This window comes from Podarcis vaucheri (assembly GCF_965113315.1).
Source record: "Podarcis vaucheri genome assembly, chromosome: 4".
Classification (NCBI taxonomy): Eukaryota; Metazoa; Chordata; class Lepidosauria; order Squamata; family Lacertidae; genus Podarcis; species Podarcis vaucheri.
Genome location: NC_138762.1, coordinates 82,547,258 through 82,571,582, shown reverse-complemented (window position 1 = coordinate 82,571,582; position 24,325 = coordinate 82,547,258). Strand labels below are relative to the sequence as shown.

Sequence of the window (24,325 nt, the reverse complement as noted above, 5' to 3'; positions counted from 1 at the left end):
TTGCCAATTGTAGGAAATCTTCTTTGCATTGCTTTTAGCTTCCTGCTAGCTGCTAAACCCTATAAACCTTGGCAGGTGCAACCATTTTCCTGCCAGCTTTCCCTCTTCTGAATTAAGGAGAAGTACCTCATAGCAGTCAGTGTTCCAGCTTCGGAACAAATTGCTATAGGTTCGGCAAGGTGGCATGTAGGTACAATTCTACCTGTCAATCCCATGAGCTAGTTGGCAGCCACTGTCTGTTGGGAAAAGAGATTATTGCCTCCATAGGGAAGGCCTCCAAGCCTAACATTCAATGAGAGGGTTCTCATTGCTAACTAAAATTGATAAACTGGCAGAGAGCCTTCTAATTCTATAAGTCATTCCAGAAATGTTCAAAGATTTAAATATTGGCAGGCTTGAAAAGATGAAAAATGGTGGGCTCATTCAGCATGCATTACTGTTGCACGGTACATTTTTTTTTTAAAAAAAACACCTACTTTAAAAACATTTGCTCTACTTTTAGAAAGCTATGCAATGTTTTAATATACCTTCAAATATATTTCAGGAAAAGTTAAAATAGAAATATATGCGGTATATAGGGCTTTTTCCTAGCCGTGTACATGAAGAACAGGGCACAACCGTAGGTCACATTTAATGGGTGACAGTGGAAATGAATGTTTGGAAATATCTCAAATACCTTCAGATTCCCAACTACATCATTCATGGTTTGAATGAAAAACTTGAAATTAAAATTTGGAATGTGAACTTTTAAAATTAGCGTGCTTGAGTTTTATGGGCTTTTCTTCTTTGTGTTCTCTTTGGCTGGTATAAAAATGAAATCTCAAACGTTCAGCTGTAAAATACTACATACGATTGCATGTGAGCCATCAATCAGCACTAATTACTAATCCTCATAGCATGCCAATTACCATTCATTTCAGCACTAATGCCCCTTGTAGCCATTCTAGTCATGTACAGCTCCCTTGCTCTATGTTTACTGGACATAGTATGCTGCTTTAGCTGTGCCACAAAAAGAAGTCATAGATAGCTCAGTTGGTACAGCATGAGGTGGTTAATCTCAGGATCGGGGGTTCAAGCTCATGCTGGACAAAAGATTCCTGAATTGAAGGGCTTGGACTAGTTGATCCTCATGGTCCCAACCAACTCTGTGATTCTATTATTCTACATGTGTGCCTCCTAAAGAGATCATCATCAATGTTGGCTTTTAGCAGTGTTGATTGCCAGTTCAGAAGAGAGCCAGAAGGAAAGGAACTGATTGTCAGAAACTGCAAAGGCTAGAAATGGAAACCTTCAGATTGGGCCCAATACATTTTTTAAAAAACGTATCTAAGCAGAATTGCTGCCTGAGGCAAAGAACAAAATGGTGCCTGCTCCCATTCCAGGTACAAAACCCAACCAGGTGGGCAGTTGAATATTTGACACTGACAACAGGGCTGGGGACTTCACTCCAACTGGGGTCAGCAGTCTAGCTTAGAGGGGGCTTAAAAGAGGTCATATGACACATATGACACACGTCCCTTCCCCACCCCTCAGCGTCTGCCCTCCTGCCACACATCATAAGCTATGATTGTCAGAACTGCAACTAGGAACATTATCTGCCAGTGATATGGTTCCTAGTTTTTTATTGTGACCTACACAGAGAGAGAGAGAGACAAAGGGAGAGGGAGAGAGAGATTGGGACCTCCTGGACAGGAAGTGCTATAAAAGGCATCCTGACTGGACTAGGACCTTCGTCAATGTCTTCTTGGCTCTGGCCTGTTCCTTGGCTCTCACCCCTGGCTTTGACTCCTGGGCTGAATTCCTAGTTTCCAGCTCCTGACTCAAATCTGACAGCAGCCTACATTTCAGCCTTGACAGAGGCTTTTGTTATGGGGAACATGCACAATCAAAACCATCATGGATTAGTGCACACCCTGGGTGAAGGATGCAGAGGCTTTTGTAAGCCAGCACAGCAAGATGTTCTGTGGAAGAAAACCAGCTTCCATGAGTCAGTATTTATGGTAATGATGGGTCAAAGTAAACAGCCCAGCTATTTTGGTGAGTTTGAGAGAGAGAAGGTTTTTTTTTTTAAAAAAAATGCTCCCTCCCCATCAAAGATTGACTTTAATCTTTTGGGGTTGGTGAATTCTAAGAATTTTTGTGGTGGGAACACGTTTGTCTCCAGCTCCACCCACCACCAGCATGCAGGCCCCAACTATTAGCCTCAAAGCAATGCAGAGGGACGCGGGTGGCCCTGTGGTGTAAACCACTGAGCCTTGGGCTTGCCGCTCATAAGGTTGGTGGTTCGAATCCCCGCAATGGGGTGAGCTCCTGTTGCTCGGTCCCAACTCCAGCCAACCTAGCAATTTGAAAGCACGCCAAAAAGTGCAAGTAGATAAATAGGTACCAGCGGGAAGGTAAATGGTGTTTCCATGCAGTGCTCTGGTTTCACCAGAAGTGGCTTAGTCATGCTGGCCACATGACCCAGAAAAACTGTCTGCGGACAAACGTCGGCTCCCTTGGCCAGTAAAGCAAGATGAGCGCCGCAACCCCAGAGTCATTCGCAACTGGACTTAACTGTCAGGGGTCCTTTACCTTTACCTTTTTAATATAGTCCTTCGGCAGGTGGGAAGACCACCCCCGGTCTGTTAGCTTTGTTGTTTTGTCTGACTTGGCATTTTAGGGTGCAGCTGCACCTTGTAAGGTATTCATGGTTTGTTTTATACTGCCCACTGCTTTTATGAGGGGTTTGTGGTTTGTGCACTGCTGTGGAAAAAACCATCTATGTGATTTTTATTTATTTATTTATTTCTGTAAGGAATAAAGGCCCATATACACAGGCTATCAAGACACCAGAGGTCTCCAATACTCTCTTCTCCAAAGGAAACTGACATTATGATTACTGTGCTGAATGTCCCAGCACAGGGGAAAGGAAGACCATTAAAACAGTGATTGTAGTATGTCTAGTGATACGTTAGAGCAACACACACACACACACCCCAAAAAACCAGTTTGCCCCCAGGGCATAAGCCTGGACAGTGTGTATGGAGGTCCTGGGCTGCTGATGTGGTCCAAAGGAAAGCAGAGCAATGCGTTTGGCACCAGCTTGGCTGCCGGAGTTGCCAGAAGGAGGCGTACAAGGCACCATCCAACCATCTTAGGCACTTCACTCCGGATTTGTATAGGATTTACTCCTTAGCCTTTTCTTCCCCATAAGCTACCCCACAAGGAAAGTAGAGGTTAGTGATTAGAGTTTTCCTCCCCCTAGATGGGCTACCTTCCAGTTTGACGAGCCCCATTTGCCCCTCACTTCCCTCTACAACACATGCAGAAATCAACTTCTTGACTGTTGGACACACTATTGGCCCTCATCTGCTCAATCTGCCAGAGCCTGTCTTCACATGCAGGGGAAGTCCCTAATTCACTAAGGGTTTGAGACCCGTTGGCTACCCTTCACCTGGTTTAGCTGGCCAGTCGAAACCACTCCTGGGGTGTGGCCAGTGTCACATGCTGACAGCTTCTAGGAGCCACAGATGAGAGCTGAGTGCAAGGTGTGTGGACAAACAACCCCAGAAGAAGCACAATGTATCCCCCACAGAGGTGTTACCCCTCCCCTAACACCCCATACACAGGGACGCGGGTGGCACTGTGGGTTAAACCACAGAGCCTAGGGCTTGCCGATCAGAAGGTCGGCAGTTCGAATCCCCCGTGACGGGGTGAGCTCCCATTGCTCAGTCCCAGCTCCTGCCAACCTGGCAGTTTGAAAGCACATCGAAGTGCAAGTAGATAAATAGGTACCACTCCGGCGGAAAGGAAAATGGCATTTCCATGCACTGCTCTGGTTCTCCAGAAGCGGCTTAGTCATGCTGGCCACATGACCCGGAAGCTCCCTTGGCCAGTAAAGTGAGATGAGCGCCGCAACCCCAGAGTCGGCCACGACTGGACTTAATGGTCAGGGGTCCCTTTACCTTTACCTTAACACCCCATACACCTTATATCCTAAAGACACCACAGTCTCCACCATCCCTCATTCCAAATGAAACACAAACCCTGGGTAAGCACTTGGAACACCTGGAATTTTGCACCGCTCAGAGAGAGGGGTGGCATGCAACAGTACATTTCATAATGTCAGGGGCTTTTTTTATTAAAAAACAACCCTGTACCAAGACTTCATAATCAGAATTTCTCCTTCATGTGCTCTGATCAAGGGTGTGTGTGTGTGTGTGTGTGTGTGTTTATAATAAACCCAAACTCAGTGGTAATACTTTTGTCAACTGTTAATGTTTTGGAGCAATGCTGTTGAAATTCTGTTACTAAAGGAGGCATGGAGTACCAACACTTAGATACCTGGGGCACTCTGCAAAAATTAAGACTTAAAAAAAAAATCCTGCTTTTCAAAATGAAAGAAAATTACAAGCCTTTTGTCCTAATGACAGGGGAAGGGTTTTGCAAGCTCCTCGGCGTTCCCACCCCCCTAGTCCCAAATTTTTGCATAGCTGTGTTCCTGAATGCAGCGCCATTATTTTTAATGATATGTCAGGAATGGCTAAAAGAATTCTACGGAGCAGATCAAAAGACACAGTCTCTGAATTCCACTACATTTTCAGGTGGGGTTTAAGGGGTTAAACAGCAACCCGTTCCGATAAGGCTCATTTGTAGTCTGCTAATTTTGTTTAATGTTCACTTTCTCCCAGCATTTCTGTTTCGATGAAAGATAGAAATACTGTAGATTTGCATCTTACAATAAAGATTCAAACCACTCCCTTTTATTTGCCTAATAATATATAGGGCGAAAACTCTAGAACAATTTTTTTTCCAAATGCCACTAACTACAGATTCTTAATAGCTACATTCAAAATACTTTACACTTTTTTCCTGTTTCCTCCCCCCCCTCCTCTCTCTCTCTCTCTCTCTCTCTCTCTCACACACACACACACACACACAAATCTTGTCCAATTATTTCTATTTTCCTGAAGTACGTAAGGTCAAATTGTTCTTTTCCTCCTTCCTTTTAGCGGGCTTTTGTGTCTGCCTGTCTGATCTATGGCCTTTTGTAGCACTCTCGGACCATGACCCTGACAGTCATTATTTCGTCTTTTATCTTCATCTTCTTCTTTTTTTATTAGACTAGTCAGGCTTGATATTAGGCTTCCCAAAGATACTATCCATTACACTGTCAGCAAAGCAGGCTGCCTTAGTGGAGGCCAAGTGTCAACAGAAGGTGAGACAGAAAATCAGCCACAATCTAAAAGCTAATTACCCTGCCTAGAAGTTAATTAAATACTTGTTAGGAGCAGCAGGGTAGATCCTAATTAAACTTGTCTAATAACAGTACGCTGACATACCCTGACACTGGGAATTCCTACAGGGTTTAAATAATTGTACAAAGGGCAATAATACCTGTCACATCATGGTGTGCAGGCAAACCCTGAAGATGCACATTTTTTTGCAGTATTTTCTGTACTAATTTGCCACATATTGTGCACTTCACATGTGTTTAATTTACACACATTTCAATTTCGATACCCTGGATTCCTCCCCCCTTGCCCAAATTACTTTGGCTTCCCCCTATTCCCCACTTTGCCTGAAGAGAAAACAGAAAGGAACAAATTCAAACTGAACCCATTGGCAGTAATACCAGGTAAAATTTGCTGTAACAAGTCATTACTAAATTGAATCTGTGGTTCTAGTTTTATCTCATGTAGGTAAGAGTGCAGGGCTTTCCTTTCCAAAAACAGTAAGAAGCAAGGAATATGAGTACTGGTTAGCTTGCCTCCACTGAAATGAACAGGGAAACTTTTCTGCACAGGGAGAGCTGCCTTAGCCCACTGGTTCTGCCAGAATATAAACAAGGAAGTGAATTGTGGCACCTTAAATACTACCAAATCTATTACAGAATAAGCTTTCACAGACAGTAATTTGGCAAAACAGTGTTTCACTGGACAACTTGCTAAGGGTAGATGGGCCCATTGCTGGTTAACATTGTCACAGTCTTACTCTGAGAATGCTCAGACTTCCCTAGTTGATAAGGGAAGGTTTTTCATCGGAAACAGGATTTTTGATGTAGATTCTCAGGAAAATGTACTTGCCAGCCAATTCTAAGCATTTTTCCCTTGGTTTAAGTTCATTAAAGAGATATTGATATTTTCAACAAGAGATTCCAGAGCTTAACTTTTGTTGCCATTAGAAAAGCTTTCTTTCATTTCCAAACAATGTACAATGGTACCTCGGGTTACATACGCTTCAGGTTACAGACTCCGCTAACCCAGAAATAGTGCTTCAGGTTAAGAACTTTGCTTCAGGATGAGAACAGAAATCGTGCTCCGGCGGCACAGCGGCAGCGGGAGGCCCCATTAGCTAAAGCGGTGCTTCAGGTTAAGAACAGTTTCAGGTTAAGAACGGACCTCCGGAACGAATTAAATACTTAACCCGAGGTACCACTGTATTCAGCTTATTTGGAGGGAAAGCATAAAGGGATTCCCTGTGCACAGCAGACATGTGATTCTGTGTCCTTGTGGTACCCAGGAGGCTTTGTCCCTTGTATAGAGATCTCAGAACTCATTTTTGGGAGACCTCTGGAGAGCAAGTGCTGGTTGGACAGATATTTTTTTGTGATCTGTTGGCAGACCACAATAAAATTGTTTCAAACATGGTTGCCAACTTTATGGTAGCAGCTAAAAAAAACCTAATCTCAATTTTCTAAAGATGTCTGCTATGGACTGCAAAGAGGGCCATCGGCAGTAGTATTTTGATGCTATTGTTAATCTTGGTTGTATTGATAATTATTAGTGTTATCTACTATTAGAGTTGTTATCTGTGCTATGTTTTGTCCCTGTTTCCTTTGTATTTGTCCTAGCATATGTCTAGGTTTGCTACTGTTTTGTGTTTGCAGGTACTATAAATTTGCATTTCAGCATTTTGCAATGGCCGTTGTGCCACAGACAATATTGTCAATTACATTCATGCTAAAACGTATGCAAAATAAGCAGAAGGATAATTCACAACAGCAGTAACTGAAAATGAGACAATTTTTCCCTAGGATTGCTATGTTAATTAATACCTGTAGCAAGGGGGAAAGGCATTATCTCAATTTAATCCAGAGGTGATAGAATTGAACTTTGATTAGTCTGCCCCACCCTTGTTTCTTTGTTAAAAAATGGGCACATTCAGGTCAGCAAGGGAGGCTGAGCAGTTCTCCTGCTAGTTTTTGAATATTGTGTTTCCTAATGTTAGATTTGTGTCTAGATTTGTATTCTGGTATCATTATTATTTTGCATAGAGCCTGGCCTGTTTGTCTTATGGAGAATGCAAAAGGGCATTGTTGACTGAAGATGACATAGTGTTGAAAGATGATTTGGCTGACATTATTAGCTAATAATTATGTTCCCAGAGTACAGATGGTCATAGAATTGGTATCTGGGTTGTTGCAGGGACTGGTCGTTACGTCCATGTCTCTGTTGTTGCTGCTGAGTATCAGTTTTGGGTGCTCAGTTTTAGATACACAAGGACTAGCCTACCGCATAGTTCAAATCACTAAATCAGGATACTAATCATACAGATAAATCACTCAGTGGAATGATGGCATATGTGGGTTTTTTAAAATACAATAATGAGAGCTAAAGCTACGTTCTAAATCAGGGATTAGGAACCTCAGGCCCAGAGGCTGAATGTGGCCCTCTAAATACGTATATCTGGCCATACCTTCTCATCTCCAGGCTAGTCTTCTCACCAGCCCTGCTCCACACCCTCCTTCAGTGATTTTGCCTGGCTGAAATGTGTCTTTCAATTGTGCCTCTTACTCCCCTGGATTAAAGACAGAGAGGAGAACATGTGTAGGAACCGCAGACTTTTGCACGGCTGAAATACAGCCTACCAAGCAAAGGTTAGTCTCACATATTACTCCAACCATTTTTCCTCAGGCCACCTCCACCAATGTCATGTGGCCCCAAGATGTTTGCCCACAAAGCAATATGTCCATTCTGGAGGCCTGTTTGCAAGATAAAAAGAGTGCAACCCACAGTGGTGCGTCTGCGCACGCGCAGGTTGTGATTCGGCCGCTTCTGTGCATGCGCTTGGTGTCATTTTGCATGAGCAGCGAAACCCGGAAGTAACCCTTTCCAGTACTTCCGGGTCACCGTGGGACATAACCTGAAAGAACGTAACATGAAGCGGACGTAGCATGAGGTATGACTGTACATTTAAAGCAGTACCATACCATTTTATGGGCTTCCCCCCGCCCAACAAATTCTGGGAACTGTAGTTTGTTAAGGGAACCGAGAGCTATTAGGAGACCCCCCACACACACACACCACCTCCCAGCACTACCATTTGCAGAGTTCCCTGGGAAGAGAGATTGATGGTTAACCCACTCTAGAAATTGTAGCTCTGTGAAGGAGGATGGCATATTCCCGGCACCCTTAACCAGCTACTGTTCCCAAGATTCTTGTGGGAAGCCACGACTATTTAAAGTGGTATTATGGTGCTTTAAATGTACAGTGGTGCCCCTCAAGACGAATGCCTCGCAAGACGGAAAACCCGCTAGACGAAAGGGTTTTCCGTTTTTCAATGCGCTTCCCAGGATGAATTTCCCTATGGGCTTGCTTCGCAAGACGAAAATGTCTTGCGAGTCTTGAGATTTTTTTCCGCTCCCCCCCTTTTTCTAAGCCGCTAAGCTTTTAATAGCCTTTTAGCAGCTAAGCCGCTAAGCCGCTAAGCCTTTAATAGCCGCTAAACTGCTAATAGCGCTAATCCGCTAAGCCGCTAATAGGGTTGCTTCGCAAGACGAAAAAACTGCTAGACGAAAATACTCGCGGAACGGATTAATTTCATCTTGCGAGGCACCACTGTATACTGTAAGTGGGGTCTGAGGCAGTGTCAGTGCAGGTGCTAGCATTCTGGGTAAATGTGAGAAACATAGGTACAAATCTCCAGCAAGCTATGAAATGGCAGGTGGGAGATCATTCCACTGTGCATTTCTTCATTCCACACCAGTATGGGTGGTGGAACCCACAGCGTAATTATGTCAAGACATGGAGTAAATTCTACTAGACATTGAGGCAGGTTCATAAGGAACCAGACCCAGTGCTGCCATATTCAGACCCATTTTTATTATAGCATGCAATTGCACTCACTAGGTAGTCTTGAGCAAGTCAGTATCTCACACAGCCTAATTTACCTCACGGCGCATGCTGGGGGGGGGTTGTCATGTGAAAGCACTGGTCCGAGCTCTTTAGAGGAGAGTCTGGCAGGTTATAAAAGCAGCAAACTCGCTTGACCTTTTTTAAAAATAATAATAATAATAATGGAAACTTCCATCATAATAGGAAGACCAAATGCAAGGTAAAATAGAACTCCGTTATCTTTTTCTCATTTCCAGCTTTTCTGTATGAGGATTGTTTGTTTGTTTGTTTGTTTGTTTCCAAACTGAAAAACGCCACTGGCAATCGTTTAAAATAAATGTAGGTTTCCAGCAAACACAGCAATGCTTTAAAAAAAAAAAAGAGTTTCTCTACAACAGCAGTTTTTTAGAACTGACATTTGACCAGGTTCTGTTTTTCAACTGAGTTGTCACACTGCCTTGCATGAGGGTTAATCCCCCATTGTGCCCATCTAGGCCACTGAAAAGAATGATGTCAATAACAAATATGCAATTGCTGATAAAGCTCATCTCTACTAGAACACCCCTGAGAGGCATTGTTGAATGCTGACGGGCTTTTACCAAGGCAAAAATGCTGAATGTCAGCTTTAAGAAAGAACTGGGATCCGAGCTTGTTATTGGACTCCCCTCCCCCATCCTTCCCAGATTTAGACAGTTTTAGTTTTTGCCTTTCCTCCTTAATAACCTTGATGCACTGACCTTTGTTTGCTTTTTAGCTTTTTTACCGGAAACATGATACTGTGTGTTGTTGGTTTGTATGCATGACAAACTGTGTCACTGATGAGAAGATTCATCAGCTATAATAAATACAAGTCTGGAGTATGGGTGGTAGACCTGGAAACAGTAAAACCCAAAGCACTATAGGCTTCTTTTACATCCTCTCCCTGAATGGCAAAGGATTAATGAAAAGATGTAAGCACTCTGATCTTTTCTGGCAGTACTATGGTAATAATCAATTAACCTTGGGAGATCAAATTGACAGGGCTTAAGTGTGAAGTTATTCAAAATGCCAGATTATCTGTGCAGATGGATGCACTTGTTGTAACCCTGAAGAGGAAACAGATATGTTGTCCTAAACCTAAGTTCCTCAAACAGTTTTATGGAGTGATCCTAAGCACTCTGATTTGGAACAAAGCTCTACTGAAATCCATGCAAATATTTTCAGGTAATGGATTTAAGGCTGGGAAATTCCAGAGAGGTTGCCTTGATGGTCTGTTTTAGCAAATGACTAAGCCACTTCTGGCGAACCAGAGCAGCGCACGGAAACGCTGTTTACCTTCCCGCCAGAGTGGTACCTATTTATCTACTTGCACTTTGATGTGCTTTCAAACTGCTAGGTTGGCAGGAGCAGGGACCGAGCAACAGGAGCTCACCCCGTCGCAGGGATTCAAGCTGCCGACCTTCTGATCAGCAAGTCCTAGGCTCTGTGGTTTAACCCACAGCACACCTTAAAGAATAACAAATATCCATTGCAGATCCCACTAGATTTGTGAATTGATGTCTTATGTTTGTGGTTTATATATGCACAAGGTTATGATCCTATACACTCTTACCTGGGAGTAGGTCAGTTGAGCTTACTTCTAAGTAGGCATGCATAGAATTGCACTGCAAGTCTCTTAAATTAGGGAGCTATATACACTTAGGTACTGAAACCCACCCACTTCCAAGAGAGTGAGTTCCACAGCTGGAATTCTATCACAGAATAGGCCCTATTTTGGGTCACTGCTTTTCCTGCAGATCTGAATACACAGGAAGGGTGATCTTGCAAGAGGCATTCCTTCAAGTATCCTGGATCCAAGTAATTTAGGGCTTAAACACTAAGGTCAACACCTTAAATTGGACCACTAAACATATAAGTAGCCAGTGCGACATCTTCAAAATCAGTATGGTATGACTCCTCCTCACTGCCTCTAGGGGTAGCATTTTGCATCTGCTGCAGTTTCCAAACCAACTTTAAAGTATCACGAACAGTAATCTTTTACAGAGATTACCAAAGCATGGATAACTATGGATGGATTATCCTGATCCAGAAATGCCCAAAGTTGATGAACTACCTAGAGTTGGGAAAAGACACTCTGTGTCATTGATGTCACCTGGGCCTTCAGTGATCGTGTAGCATCCCCAAGCTACATTCCTGATCCTTCAAAAGAAGTGTAATCCCATCTAGAAGAGGCTGTTTCTCAGAATTCCAGACATAAAAGCTCCCTGTGCCTCCTCCATCTTGTCAGGCTTCAGCTTCAACCTATTGGCCCTCATCCAGCCCATCAGTGCTTCCAGCACCTGCACTGCTTTATCTGATCGCAATCAATATGAGGAACAGAATTGGGTGTCAATGGCACATTACTCCAGATCCTTTAACGGCCTCTCCCATCAGCTTCATATAGATGTAAAAGAGCACAGGAGACAAGGTAGAGATCCCACAGCACAACTGCCATGGGGCGGAGCAGAAGTCCCCCAAACCTCCTTTATGGAAATGGCCCTGCGAATATATACTACTCTGCAGCATTGCATATAGGTTGAAGAGCATCCAGCAGACCATCAAGAGCACAGGAATGAGTAGAGACCTCTGGAGACAAGTCTTGCAAGCCATTTCTGATCATGGAACCCAACTAATCATGGAACGCTTATGCCCCAAGACAGTGTCTGTTCCATAGGCAATCCATTTCCCCCCCCCCCATATGCAGATTGTAGACTATACTGTTCTTTGCATACAAACATGGACTCTTTTTTAAATGAATATAAATCCTTTCCCAAATCCAGGTAGTTGGCCCTCCAGTCAGATGGTTTAACATCTCTACATTTACTTGCAAGCTTCAGTAATTCCAATCACTGCCTTGAATCTCAGTTAATTAAGGTAACATCTAGACCTGTTGTCGCTCTTCATTTCATTTGCTTTATCCTTCAAAGTCCCATTACTAAGCCTCACGCACTTCTACACACACGAGTATGGAGGCACATTCCATCAGGAAGGTGTCTCATGTAATCCCTATCGAAATCAATGGAAGCTGGGTGATAATCCCATCCATTTCACTGGGTCTTGTGTGAAGAACCTCTCATTGATTTGCGACCCAGTTCAGATTTTTCTCCTTCCCTTTATCAACCTCCCAAATCTGTCTGTCTGCTGACTGACGCAGCTGCCTTATATTGTTTCATGGTAGGCATGCCTTCGTGAAGCTGGCTTTCTATTGCAAGATTTTGGGGCAGAGTAGCTTGTACTTGTATTCTTATGGTAAAAATTGTTCATCTACAAGGCAAACTAATGCACATGAATGGCTTGTCATACGATTAACGTTACGCCATGTTAAGACATTAGTAGCACATTTGTGTCTACTCAGAACAAAGTGAGCCCTATTGAGTTCAATGGATCTTACTCCCATTGAAATGGGTATAGGATTGCAGGCTTCGTTGTTTTCTTCTAATACAGGGATGGGGGAAGTTTGGCCCTCCGGCTGTTGATAGATTACAACTCCCACCACAACTCCCAACTGTTCCCTGTGCTACTGCGACTGATGGAGCTGAAGTCCAACAACATCTAGAAAGCCACAGGTTTCCCCACCTCCCCAGTACTTTAATTTCACAGTCAGGTAGACTGTTCTTAACAATTTTTCATAGATGTTTCATTTTGAGGATCACCTGATTAATCCACAAATCTGCATCTTAGTCCTGTAAAACAGGCACAGTGGTGGCAAGATTCTAAACCCTTGAATAAGGGATACAGTGAGGTAAATTGCCAGAGAATTATTAATGAAAGAAAAAGAATGCTTAAAACAATGGGCATATTAAGCAAGAAAAATATATATCACATCATTGTACCCAAAGAATAACCAAAAGTCTGCATTTAGGGTGAATGAATATGCCCTTTATGCAGCTGCTTGGGTCTATATAATTTATTTTGCTTCCAATATGAAGGGTTAGAAATGATTTGCAACTTGGGACTATTTTAGGTAAGGAAAGTGGCAGGTGTAACAGAGACAAGAAGAGGGGGAGGAGGAGGCCGATGAAATATTTCCAGGTTTTACTCCAAGGATTAAATGGGGGTAATTTTACCCCATCAGTGACATGAAAGAGTGTAAAAATGTTTTCTCAGTCTGGCTATAATAAACAAAGATAGTGTTTGTTCCCAGTGCAGTCCACACTAGGAACTCCAATCAGTGCCTGTACTGCTGATGTGTGTGTGTGTGTGTGTGTGTGTGTGTGTGTGTGTGTGATACCAACAGAATTGGCTGTTTCTTCCTTCGTTGTACAAGAGATGGAGACCGAGTGTAGAATAAAGCAAGAGGCCTGCAACAGTCTGCCAGTTCCCACATCCTCATTACTGTGAGATCCAATCACTACATTATGATGGCAATCATTTCTCTCTCTCGAGACCCTACCCTGCTCAAACGTCAAACTTTTAGCAATGGAATTCTTTCCCCTCTTTCAACCACCTTCCCCAAAGATCTCCACATTGTTCCTTTGTACGTGCGTGGCTATGTTTTATGAAACACCTCAATGTACAAAATTTGGAGCCTTTGCAGAGTGAACATTTTGTTGTTGTTATTGTTGCTTTTTTTAAGAGGCCGATTTCCCCTTATTTTGAAGTTGAGGAGGGGAGAGAAGCATTATATTTTACCTTCACAATACTTTTGGAATGGCTGAATATAGTGCAGCCTCGTTGCCCATATGCCATTCAGCTTCTGTCTGTCTTTTTGTTTACACTGGGAACACAATGGAATCCATAGTCCTTCCAATGCATCATTTATAAGTGTATTCTACCTCTGAATGTACAGACAGAACCGGCTGTGTGAATGAGCTCTGTGAATATTGCCAAGACACTGTGCTTTGTTCAGCATTATTCTTCACAATAGATACCACACTTTGGAAGTAATTTTTAAAAGGGAATCAAAATAGTGGTACTTTTAGCCTTTGTTTCTTTTATACCACACTGCATTCTCTGTCTCTCATTCAGCTGCTTCTATTATACTGACAAATTAAATAAACCACTCCATAGCTAAAGAGGTTTGGGCAGGCTGGGCTTGATACACTAGGCACTGGGGAAGTTGCACTAAACATTTATGCCGGGTTTTTTAAGCTCAGGGGGGAAATTTTTTGATCAACTAACATTAAAGCTTATTTCTCTTTTTTTTCCCCTTTTTTCTTTTTTTTGGGGGGAGGGTGCAAAATTAAAAGGAGTACTTCAAAAATGTTGAGTTGATCTTCAGAACCAAGAGGTCTGGCATCTGGAGTCTTGAAAAGCTATGTGTGCAGGTAATGAGCTTGAGTTTTGCTTTTGATCTCTTTTCTCCCCCCCCCCACCCTCCCTACTTCCCCATCTCCCCTTCCCAAGTGTTCAGCCTGCTAGAAATTCTCGTGTGTGTATTGGATTGGGGGGGGGGTTCCTTCTTTTGGCAAGGAACATGGGATGCCAGACGCACCATCATTTACTGCAAGCTGAGACGGATGAGCTGCTTCTTTTGGTACAGACAGGCGACTTAAAAAAAAAAAAGTGCCGCAAAAGTTTCAGCTGGACCCAGAGCTTCTACCCCCCCACCCCGAACCAGCTCCTTCCATTTTTCCTCTGCTCCTCCATCCGCTGTGGGCACTTCTGTTTGCCGGGGTAACTTTTATTCGTTGACTGTAAGCAAAGAGGCAGGCGAGAGAGGATGTTTTCGGGGCGCGCGAGGGGGGGCGGCCGCTCCTTTTCCTCCCAATTTCTTTGCCTTTTCTCTTTCATTTTAAAGGGTTTGATTCTCGGAGCTGCTGAAGTCCGAGGTGGCAGAGCGTCGGAATTTCCCCTAGCATTTGGCCATTAGGCTGGGATTCAAACAGAACAGATTGTGGGGTTTGGGCGAGGGGGGGTGCGGTTGGCAAGGAAAACCCGATGAAAATAAAATGCGGGGGGGGGAGGCACTATCCAGATCGCCTTCTCTCTGGGATGTGTGAAATGGCGTGTGTGTGTGTTTGCCAATAAGTTTGCAAAGGAACTTATTGGCTGTGTGTGTGTGTGAATATATACAACCAGAGAAATGTACCAGATTAGTAATCAGCCATTGGTGCGCGGTCACGCCTGCAAGTTGAACACCCCCCCCCCTCCAAAGTCGTCGCGCCGGAAGAGAAGGGGAAGGAGAGAGAGGGGTGGTGGTGTTTATCACGGAATAACTGGGCATTGGGGGGGGGGGACTCCCTCCAAGCTCCTTTCCACCCGCTGCGGCGTCACTGCCATTAAATTTCCAAGCGTGAGCCTCTCTATCCTCGGTGCTCTCCCCCCCCCCCCGCCCCACAAACCCCACTTTAAGCAAGCCGAAGAGGGTGAAAAGGCTGGAGGAGGAATTGTTGGGCTCAGGAGGGAATCACAGAAGCCTCCAGGTTTCTCCAGGCGTCTGAACTCCGGCGGGGGTGGGGGAGACAGAGAGATGAAGATGGTGATATAGCTATATAAAATAAAATATAATGACAGTGTCCGAAGGAAGCTTTGAAGATGGCAGGCGACGAATGAGACGAGCTTCATTGGAAATGCAAGGAGGGGCGAGCGGAGTGGGGGGGGACGCGCTGGTCCAGCAGAGATGCCCCCTCTGGCTTCTGAGTCAAGAGAGCACGGCAGGCAAAGGGGAATATTGAGCCAAAGCAGTTTGAAGAAAGGCTCATCTTTTATTACTAAAGGAAGGGAGACCTTTTTTTGAGGGAAGGGGGGAGAGCAACTCAGGTGATTACTCTCTCTTTCTTCTTCTCCTGTATTGTCTACAAACATCTGGAATCTGCCCCAAGGGAAATGCAACTTCTTTGTAGTTCTTGTTGTTGTTGTTATTATTATTATTATTAGTGGGTAGTAATTAATAAAGTAAATAATGCTCTGCTTTTTTAAAAAAGCACTCTCTCTCTCTCTCCCTCTCCCTCTCCATAAAATGTCTCTTAGGTCCCCGGGGAGAAAAGAATGGGGCCGAGGGGCTCTGTGAGGGAAAAGCTGAAGGTCAGGGTTACCCACTGTGGCATGACTTTTAAGCTAAAGAGGGTTTTATGTCTCTTGTTGCCATGTCGAGTCTCATTTGGGCTGTATTATTCCAGAGGGGCTGGGCCTGCTCGTGACAGGAGAGGGGTTAAATGAGATTACAAGCTTTAGAGGTTGTCAGCAGCCACTGCTGCCTGGGGGATGTTAAATCGTGATTTAATGGTCAGCTTTATCTCTATAGTATCAGAGGGAATCCGTTGTTTTCAGCAACTTAATTGGCACTGGGTTTTCAGGAGACTTCTGGTGGTGGCGGGTTGTTGTTGTTTCCCCCCCCCCCACTAGGTGGTGGAGCTCAGTTGTTTTTCAATGCTGAATTATTTAAAGTGGCACAGTGCACAAACTGGGAGGTTTCAGGGTTTGGGCAGTGAGGGGGTCTGGAGTCAATTGGGGAAATAGATAAAGGTGGCTTATGCTTCATCTTACTTCTGTGAAGGGAGACCGGTCTACAAATGTAATGGGCGAAGGGGGGGAAAATGCCCTTTCGTATTGCAGGGGGGCAGCAGTTGTCTCTTTCCAAATAAGCTACCATCTAGCTGCCTGTCCCTTTCCCCAATTTTTATTCCTTAAAAATAATTTTTAAAGCTCCAAGTTTGGACTGACTCAGATCAGGGCTTAAGAATAGACTCATATTTGAAGACTAACTGAACTGATATTTAATGGGCTCTGGAGCAGACCAGATAGCCCTGGCTTGTTTTCTGAAATGGTGTCATGGATCAAACCTGCCTGGATACCATATCCTCTGGAAGACACGCTGCACATGTTCAGAGGCATTGTTTTCCTATATTTTATGACCCTGCATGCCCCGATGCTGTGCCTTTTGCACTGAGGTCAAGCCCCAAAGCTAAGCCCTACTTTAAATTAAGCCATGGCAGAGAGAGATTCCATTACTGCAACCCCATGTGTTGTAATATATTGATCTTCGTTACACTATATGAATGAGCACCAATAAAATTGTTTAAAGTCTATCTTCATCAGATCATGACGTAGAACATTTAGGGGAGAGTTCACATGGTATTCTAATTGACTGATTTGCAAGTTTAGAAGATACGTATACTCTTAGTCTAGTATCGTTGGGTGCTGTTCTCACAGTCACAGATTCTACAGATATGAAAGATCCTAACTACTCACTACATTCAAATGAGTATAAAGCAGGGGTAGGCAAACTAAGGCCTGGGGGCTGGATCCAGCCCAATCGCCTTCTCAAACCGGCCCGCAGACGGTCCAGGAATCAGCGTGTTTTTACATGAGTAGAATGTGTCCTTTTATCTAAAATGCATCTCTGGGTTATTTGTGGGGCCTGCCTGGTGATTTTACATGAGTAGAATGTGTGTTTTTATTTAAAATGCATCTCTGGGTTATTTGTGGGGCATAGGAATTCGTTCATTTCCCCCCCCCCCAAAAAAAATATATAGTCTGGTCCACCATATGGTCTGAGCGACGGTGGACCTGGCCCCTGCTGAAAAAGGTTGCTGACCCCTGGTATAAAGAAATGCCAATGTCTATGTTTAAAAAAGGGGTAGGGAAGGAACAGCTGTCATAGGAGGGAGCAATTCTGAGTAAAGGAATAGCAGGAGGAAAGGGAAATGTAATGCTTTCCCACAAAATACGTCTGAACTTCAAATTACTGCCCACCCCCAATGCCTGTGCAAACACATGTCAGGATACCCCAGCAAGGAGGGCAATTTTAAGCATGTCAAAATGGCCAGTAGGCAAAGAGTGAAGACCCACCCTCATTCTCATCTCACAGCAGCTTTCTCCCCAAAGCTGCTGTTCTTTGCTCCACAGAATGCCACAAGCTCCACTGACTGTAACAAGGCTACTTCCTAGCATGGCTGACAGGGGAGAGAAGGGAAAGGGAGATTGAGGTGGGGGTCAGGAAAGTCCCAGGCCACTGCAACCTTTATGAAAGATATACAAACACATATTGAAAGGCACCCCCTCCCTCCCGCTCTCTCGCTGTATTTTATGAATGAAAGGATGAGATGTGTGGGATTGGCCTAAAGGAGTAATCTGACTCCCTTAAAATACAACCAAGCAGCTATGAATTAAAGGGGGGGGGAAGGTTAAACAAAACAAAAAATGCACTTCCTATCAAGATTCACATGCACTGTGCAGTCTGTGTTATGAAGAAGCACAGTTGCAGCATTCTCCCTATGCTGAGGCTCAGAGGGAGGAGCAGAATTAATGGTTGTGTGTGTTTAATGGGGGTGGGTGGAAACATAGAAAACCTGCACAGAGGGCAGAGAAAGAGAACGTGCTTTGTATGAAGCCAGGCATCATATGCATTGTCTGTGTGGGAGTTAAGGGTCAGTCTGGAAAGTTCAGGATTAGTAAATTTAATATCCTGTCAAAATTCTTATGATAATGAATCCTGGCTGGCCTTCCTGGCTCAGTTGGCACAGCCGCTTTGATGCTGCGGCTCACGAGATAGTACTGCTAATTTATGAACAAGAAATTGCGCTGCATTGGCATGAGCTGAGCTGGTCAGATGAGAGGCTCGTTGATGGCCCTTTAATTTTGGTTTGAAGTTTGAGTGTGAGGTTGCTCGCTGAGCAAGGAAACACACAGGAGATATGAAGCATTTAATGTGATCTCCCAGGCACTGGAAGAGGCTGGTGAAGATATTTCTAGGTTTCTTTAAAATACTATGACTAAAATAATACAGCGGTACCTCGCAAGACAAAAAACTCGCAAGACGAAAGAGTTTTTCATTTTTTGAGTTGCTTCGCAAGACGAATTTCCTTATGGGCTTGCTTCGCAAGACGAAAACGTCTTGCAAATTTGTTTCCTTTTTCTTAAAACCGTTAATACATGCATTCCTATGGGAAACCGTGCCTCGCAAGACGAAAAATTCACAAGATGAAAAAACTCGCAGAACGAATTAATTTCGTCTTGCGAGGCACCACTGTATAGGAAAATGAGCTTACACACACTCACTCCCCCTGCTACTCTTCCCTTCATTACATAACATAGGGACATTGGGCAGCAGAGTCAGTCATCTGGGGCTGCATTTAGCCACATGATTATTCTAAAAGTGCAAAACTGAGTTATAATTACATAATTATGGCTAACTATTTATTTACTTAAATGTCCCACCCCATTCTTGCAAAAGTAATAATAATAATAATTCCAGGGCAGCTAACATCACATTATTAGAATACACATAGACTGATAGCTGCTATTGGCCACTTTATTTTTTCCAAAAAATCCATAGCTAAAATTATGTATTTTTCACAATACACAAACTCTCCAAACCAAAGTGGTGTCCTGACTTCCTTTCCTCTTTTCTGCATTCTACATACAGACTGGATCTAAGCCTGGAAGTTCTGATATTTGATAAAGTGAAACTACATAAGACTGTTATTCTGCAGTGACACTGAACCATCATAAGAAGGGTTAACGAGAGAACCCAGCCCTACCACCAGGAGCAGTAGGCTGCCTTAGGCAACATATTTTGGGTGTCCTTCCAATAATTTTGAAGGAAAATGTCACCAATCCAGTTTAAATTCTTGAATTGCAGTGCTTCATCAGCCAGCCATATTTTTTTTAGAAAACGCACTGAGTGTTTATTCCTTTATTGTAAATGGAGCCTTAAACTGTCTGCTGAGAAGTAAGTCCCATTGTATTCAATGGCACTGACTCCCACACAGGTAACTGGGTAAAGACTATGCAGCATTACGCTGCAATCCTAGGCATTTTTACTCAGAACTAAGTCCCACTGAGTTCAATAGGATCTACTCTCTGGTGTGTTCCTGGTCATTCTCACAGATTCCATGCTGCTGCTGTTTCATTTCATTCCATTTATCTGTTGAAGGTATACATGATCCCTTCCCTCACACATTTTGTTTATTTACAGCAATTGTTTGAGGTAGGTTAGACTGAGAGGTTGTAATTGGCTCAAGGTGACCGGTTTATATGTGTATGTGTTGTATATGTGTGTGGCAAAATCAAACATGGGAGAAGCTTCATGATGTATATAATAGACTGTCCCTATTTCAGATAAACGTTGGAGAGTTGCTATAAAAAAGCAGGCAAGCAACACCATTGTAGTGGAGCCAAAGGGGATGGGTTCAGACTGCAGACTAACCTGGGAGTGCCAGTAAATTCAATTTAATTTGACGGGATTTACTTCTGGAAAAAAACCTGCATTAAACTAAGCTGTTACCACACTCACTTTGGGGTGCAAGTTCCACTGAATTTACTGCAGTACTGGATTTAGGGCAGTGTGGGTGATTTCCCCCACAGGGCACTTATACAAAATATTTTTTTTTTTAAAAAAAAAGCCCACCTATATTTATACAGATACCAACTGAGAAGATCCATAAAATAGCAGCTGTACCAAAATGAATTATTGCAAAGATAAGAAATAATTAGGGAGAGGGGTGCCAAATTTCGTCCTTGTTCAGGAAGCCTTATTAACTGAAATCTGCCCCCGTTTACTGGGACCTGTTTCAAAATAAGTATGCATAGGATTGGGCTGTTTTTTGGGGGGACGACAAATTCACCTGCCTTGCAGCTCTGCATGTTTGTTCAGAGGTAAGTCCCACTCTGTTTAATAGGCCTTACTTACAGGTAAGTGTGCACGACTGCAGCCTTAAAGCAATGTGACATGCCGCGTGCAGCTGGAAGGTAAAATCCGCATCATAATCCTAATAACACATATTAGCAATAACAGTCGTCATCATCATTAACAAAGAGAAAGAGAAACAGCAAGCAAGAGCAAATTTCTCAACCTTTATATTTCCAACATGGCTCTTCCCACCTACCCCCCTACCGCCATCCCACCCAATAAGTTTAAAATGTAAGTCAAGGGTTTGGGAGAGCAATCCTTGCTAACAAATAAGGTTGCAACACATTACAAATTGCTGTGGCTCTTGCTGTCCTGATTTGGTAGTTTCCAAAGCCACTGGTATAATGTAAAAAAATACTGTTCCTAACTGAGAAATAAAGCAACAAAATAAAAAAGGAAAGTTCCTGTGCACTTTGTTCAAGGTTCTGCACCTCTCTAAGCAGCTGTCACATCCGTACATTATGGTACATTGAATCTGAATGAGGCTCTCCACATCAAAACCTTGCATCCATTATGATATCATCTCCTGCTCTAAGCTGTAATGCTTATTAATTCTGCACCCATACTCTCCAAGCTTCAGCAAATGTATTCCATCAGCCTAGCATTTAATTTAATTAGTACAGCTGGGCTCTCATTCTCCTTTCTGTGTCAGAGGTATTGTCAGCACGTTCTGCTATAACACAATTACTGATTGCTTTTAGATAGGCAGAAATATGATTAGGGTATTGGGTGACTGTATCATAAGCCTTATTAGATTCATTTGAAATCTGGAGATAAATAGGAAACTTTTATTTGCAGTGTAATGAGATTATGCTTATTAGGCCAAGGCCTCACAACCTTTTGCAAAGAACATAGTGTATTGCTAGGATTATACTCTGGAACCACACTTTTGCTCACAGCCTCTGAGCAATTTCTCTATGGCTTTGAGATTTAACTGTTGTGGCTCTGTGCACATTTGAAGATTGTTGTCTCTCTCTCAGCAGCTTTCCCCCTTCTGGCAGATAATCTGCAACTTTCATTATGTACATAGAAGCTCTTCTTTAAATAAATAAATCAATAAATAAAACACCAAGGAGTTCCAATAAGACATTTCGTTTGCTTGGAACTGACAAATAAAAGGTATTGGGGACACCCCTGAATTTATGCAACGTACAGAAACGTGGTATGTGTTTTTAATTGTATGATCCAACGCGGGATAGGAGAAGTTGGGGAAATACATACCTTGATCATGTAGCCGTTCTTCAAGACTAGCCAAATAAATCCATGTTAAAATGTCCGAGCTTTTATAGTATCTGCATGAGAGCCTTTTTGTGCAATGCATATTTAATTCAAAGTTTGCTGGGGTAAGCAATTCACCATCCCTGTGCTGTTTTATATAGTCATTAAAAAAAAAAACACCACTCTCATTTGGTCCATTATAATGCCTCTTATTTTGCAAATTTTTGAAATTTCAAGCAGGGAATATATCACCACAATCTGTTTTTGTAAGGATTCTGAATTCTAATCATCTTAGGTACCAGTGGCACCCATGCAAAGCTTGAGAAGTCCACAAATTTTAACAGTAACTATAATACCGTTTGTTTTTTGACTTCAGTGGGGCTCATGCATGAATACCCTAAGTGCAATACTGCTGCCTTCTGAGGTTATCAGCATATCATTTCAGTTTCATCACTAGTTTCACAGAGTGTGTAGAATGTCTCCAAGTACAGATATATACTTCTTTTGTTCTCAGGACTTTAAAAGCTCTCATCACAGCAATGGTCCAAATGTAGCTGAAGACTGTCTGACTAAACTGCATTGAAACCAATGGCACGTTGCTTTTAATAGAACTTAATTTTAGCTGGACAAAAATCTCTGTTTACTGTGAGGCCCTGGACCAATGCCATTATGCTGTGGATAAAAAAATTCACTATTTATTTCCAGATTTCAGAAACTGTACAGGTGGTGTGGGTAGCGTTATAATTTTATGACCAAATGCAATAACAACTATTTCAGATAAAGGCTCACACTCTAGTACGATGTGTCCACTAGGAATGAAGGCATCTGAACAGTTCCAGTGATTTTTTTATATGTCCATTGATCATTGCATCAATAGGACTAAATTGGCTGAAATCCAGATTTGCAAATTAGTAGATCGTTTCTTCGCTCCCCAATTCCTTTGCAGCCTGAGTTTCCTGTAATCTAGCAAAATTGCAGGAAACTTGGGCTGCAATCCTATACCAGTTTACCTAGAAGTAAGTCCCATCGAGCTCAGTGGGTGATAGTCAACTAAGTTTTCATCAGAGTAGACTTATTAAAATAAGTGAATATGCCTAAATTAGGGTTTATTCATTTTGAGTAAAACTTTGTTGAAAACCACCCAATGTTACTTATTTCTTAGTAGACATTCATAGAATTGCACTGTAAAAAAACAAAAAATAGATAAATTTGGTATGTTTTTAGATCTCTGGGAACATCAAAGCATAAACACTTTTAATGACCTATGTTCTGTTTTATCCTTTTGACATACTTTGTGCCATGAGTTTAATCATAACAGCAGCCTCACTGCTTCCTAGCTCTCTTAGTTGTTCATTTCCATTCTCTCTACAGCATGATAGAGACAATCATGTTTAACCCTTAAAATGTATGCTTTCGAGATATTTTTTTCCTTAACAAAATTATAGGACATTATTTATTCTACAGCTTTTTATGCCTGGTAATCTTGCTACCAGGTTTTGACAATGGCCTGAGGTTTTCTAGGCCGTTAAGACAGGAGGTTTCCCAACAGCAATACCTAGTGCATGCCTGTAAAATTTTGCTGAGCTTCTGAAGGTTCAAATGTGAGTGCATCATTATTTAAAATAAGGCTGTCATGATATGCCAGAATCCCACAAGAATTATCACACCAAATCAGAAATATTCCTTTGCAGGCCCTTTAAGAAGCAACCTTCCTCATCCCTAGTCTTGTATTAAGAATTAATACATATATAACTTTGAACCCTTTAGTGAAAGCAAACATTCAGAGGAATATATACATAGAATACTGTATTTGTGAATATTGTATATAAATATACAAGTTTTTCATTTTAAAAAGCAATCAAATGCTGCAAATTAAATACCGGTGTTATTAGATACAGGAACATGCAGTTTTCTAGTATTTTTGAGCTATTGCATGGGATGGGGATTTCTGTCAGGCCCCGCTGAACTGAAATAGTTGAATTTATACATACATGTTTGTGACAATGAGAACACCATGAATTCCAAGGAAGTTGCTCACAAGTAACCATCTGCTCCTATGCAGAGTTAGGCATGCCTAAACCCATTAAAATCAACAAGATTAGCTGCATCTACTCAGCATAGGATTGGGCTGCATGTGTTTTTAGGATTAAAATGTGAACATAGCTTAATCCTATTGATGATAACACTGGGATTAATGGGGTTGTTTTTTTAAAAAAAAATCCAGCTACTTTTACTACTCTGAGTTATGGGTTAGTTGTCCAACAGCCTTTTGAATCTTTTTTTAATTCTCCAAAAAGACGGGGGGAGAGAGAGAGGGAGAGGGAGGGAGGGAGTAGTTCTCTGCTATACTTTTCATGCAAATAGATTTATTGTTTTTCTGTTACACTGTTTTAACAAGTGTTACACCTGCACGAAC

The 24,325-nt window shown here is 42.6% G+C and overlaps 1 long non-coding RNA gene across 5 annotated transcripts in view; it reads right to left on the bottom strand.

Annotated features, from left to right (window-relative positions):
• LOC309530196 overlaps nt 1-24,325 on the bottom strand; it is a 318,904-nt gene that overhangs the window by 70,285 nt on the left and 224,294 nt on the right. The window contains exon 5 of one of the 5 annotated variants that reach the window (XR_014218653.1): nt 7,681-7,782. The exons of the other annotated variants lie outside the window; for them this stretch is intronic. This is a non-coding gene — a long non-coding RNA (uncharacterized lncRNA). The remainder of the gene's footprint in view (nt 1-7,680; nt 7,783-24,325) is intronic. 5 annotated transcript variants of the gene reach the window in all.